Consider the following 2,431-nt stretch of genomic DNA (forward strand, 5'->3'; position numbering starts at 1 on the left):
TGTCACTCTCACCACCAGTTGGCACCACCTGTGCCATGTTAATCATATTTGAAATAAATATTGGGATTATATTGTGTCACAAAGTGTCAGCCACTGATAATTTCTTTTTAAAAATATTTAAATTCAATTTGCCAATATATAGTATAAACACCCAGTATTCATCTCATCATGTGCTTCCTTAATGCCTGTCACTCAGTTATCCCATCCCCCGCCCCCCCCCCCCTCCCCTTATGCAACTCTTTGGTCCTCTGAGTTAAGAATCTCTCTGGTTTGTCTTCCTCTCTAATTTTTCATCACTCAGTTTCCCTCCTTCCCTTATGGTCCCTTGCACTATTTCTTACATTCCACATATGAGTGAGACCATATGATAATTGTCTTTCTCCAACTGACTTATTTCACTCAGCATGATACCTTCCAGTTCCGGCCCTCTCCTCTCCCCGTGATGGCGTGTGCTCGTCCGTTGATACCTGTGTACTCCGAAAAGGGGGAATCATCTGGCAAAAATGTTACTTTGCCTGCTGTGTTTAAAGCTCCCATTCAACCCGATATCGTGAATTTTGTTCACACCAACTTGCGCAAAAACAACAGACAGCCATATGCTGTCAGTGAATTAGCAGGTCATCAAACCAGTGCTGAGTCTTGGGGTACTGGCAGAGCCGTGGCTCGAATTCCCAGAGTTCGAGGTAGTGGGACTCACCATTCTGGCCAGGGTGCTTTTGGAAATATGTGTCGTGGAGGCCGCATGTTTGCACCAACCAAAACCTGGCACCATTGGCACTGTAGAGTGAACACAACACAAAAACGATATGCCATCTGCTCTGCCCTGGCTGCCTCAACCTTACCAGCACTGGTCATGTCTAAAGGTCATTGTATTAAGGAAGTTCCTGAACTTCCTTTGGTGGTTGAAGATAAAGTTGAAGGCTACAAGAAGACCAAGGAGGCAGTTTTGCTTCTTAAGAAACTTAAAGCCTGGAATGATATCAAAAAGGTCTGTGCCTCTCAGCAAATGAGAGCTGGCAAAGGCAAAATGAGAAACCGTTGTTGTATCTAGAGCAGGGGACCCTGCATCATCTACAATGAAGACAATGGTATCATCAAGGCCTTCAGAAACATCCTTGGAATTACTTTACTTAATGTAAGCAAACTGAACATTCTGAAACTTGCTCCTGGTGGGCATGTGGGACGTTTCTGCATTTGGACTGAAAGTGCTTTCCCAAGTTAGACGATCTGTATGGCACTTGGCGTTAGGCTGCCTCCCTCAAGAGTAACACCCTTCCCATGCATAAGATGCTTAATACAGACCTTAGCAGAATCTTGAAAAGCCCAGAGATCCAAAGGGCCCTCCGAGCAGCATGCAAGAAGATTCATCGTAGAGTCCTGAAGAAGAATCCACTGAAGAACCTAAGAATCATGTTGAAGCTAAACCCGTATGCAAAGACCATGCGCCGGAACACCATTCTTCGCCAGGCCAAGAATCACAAACTCTAGATGGATAAGATGGGAGCAGCCTTAGAAGCCAAATCAGATGAGAAGGGGGTTCCAGGCAAGAAGCCCATGGAAGGGAAGAAAGGAAAGAAGGCTGTTGGTGTGAAAAAGCCAAAGAAACCTTTGGTAGGAAAAAAGGCTGCGGCTACCAACAAACCAGCAGCAGACAAGAAACCTGCCAAAAAGAAACCTACCATGGAAGAGAAGAAGCCTGCTGCCTAAAAACTTATATTTGTTTATTCTATAAAAGTCAATCATTTTGGACAGCTAATTTTAAATAAAGACCTGATCAAAAAAAAAAAAAAAAAAAAAACCTTCCAGTTCCAACCACATTGAAGTACATGGTAGGTATTCATCCTTTCTGATGGCTGAGTAATACTCCACATCTTCTTTATCCATTCATCTGTCAAAGGATATTTCAGGTCCTTCCACAGTTTGGCTGTTATGGACATTGTTGCTATGAACATTGGGGTACAGGTGTCCCAGTGTTTCACTACATCAGTATCTATGGGGTAAATACCCAGTAGTGCAATTGCTGGGTCGCAGGGTAGCTCTATTTTTAACTTCTTGAGGAACCTCCACACTGTTTTCCAGATTGGCTGCACCTGCTTGCATTCCCACCAACAGTGCAAGAGGGTTCCCCTTTCTCTGCATCCTTACAAACATTTGTTGTTTTCTGTCTTGTTAATTGTAGCTATTCTCACTGGTGTAAAGAACCACTGATAATTTCCACCAAAATCACCTGGGCATTTCATAAAACTGCAGATGTATTAGGCTTTCTGAAAATGAATTTCTTTCACACTTCATTAGAATTATTACTGGGAGGAAGTAAAACATGTTTTTTATTTTATCCAACATATATATGGCACCATTTTGGGTTAGGCACTGTTCTAAGCACTTAACAAATATTAATGTACTGATGTATTAGGTCTTCTCAACAACTCTA

At 42.7% G+C, this 2,431-nt stretch overlaps 1 pseudogene; it reads left to right on the forward strand.

The window, feature by feature from the left end:
- Window positions 1-407: 407 nt before the first annotated feature.
- Window positions 408-1,713, forward strand: LOC112647167 (60S ribosomal protein L4-like; annotated as a pseudogene).
- The last annotated feature ends 718 nt before the right edge of the window (window positions 1,714-2,431 follow it).

Source organism: Canis lupus, chromosome 5, assembly GCF_003254725.2.
Source record: "Canis lupus dingo isolate Sandy chromosome 5, ASM325472v2, whole genome shotgun sequence".
NCBI classification, from domain to species: domain Eukaryota; kingdom Metazoa; phylum Chordata; class Mammalia; order Carnivora; family Canidae; genus Canis; species Canis lupus.